The sequence below is a fragment of the Carlito syrichta genome, unplaced genomic scaffold (assembly GCF_000164805.1).
Source record: "Carlito syrichta isolate Samal-C Ts95f unplaced genomic scaffold, Tarsius_syrichta-2.0.1 Scaffold307967, whole genome shotgun sequence".
Taxonomy (NCBI): Eukaryota; Metazoa; Chordata; class Mammalia; order Primates; family Tarsiidae; genus Carlito; species Carlito syrichta.
Genome location: NW_007252063.1, coordinates 2,248,870 through 2,249,418, shown reverse-complemented (window position 1 = coordinate 2,249,418; position 549 = coordinate 2,248,870).

The window sequence follows — 549 nt, the reverse complement described above, 5'->3', positions numbered from 1 at the left end:
ATTCTGTGGATGGTTCCTTTTCTCCCTTATTCTCGGATCTTCATTTTCATTGTAAGACTGTGGTCTTTCAAGGTCTTTTATACCCATATCAGCCACATTGCTACATAGCTTCAAAATCCTGATTTTACATACCTGTGTTCTAAATTGAATAGAAAATTATAGGGAAAAAAATTGTGGTTCTTTGTTTAGTTTTTTCTCGCTTTATATGTATCAATTTATCATTCTTCTTTACTACAGAGGTTTTTTTATTTTTTGGAAAAGGGAAAAAAAAAAAGACAAGGATATTCTTTTCTTTTGACTCAGCAGCCAATATTAATCCAGTCACTGAGGGTATTGGAGTTGGGGGGACAAATGGATAACTCTAAACAGTTCCTGAAGATTAATTAGCAATTCAACCATATCCAGCAAGCATCCATCAATCACTCCCATATTTCACATAATTCTAGCATTGAACGGGTAAAACTTGAATTCTTTAAATTTAGAGACATATCTTATTCATTGTTTTACCTTTCTTACTCGGAATAGTGATGCCATTTAATATAAACTATA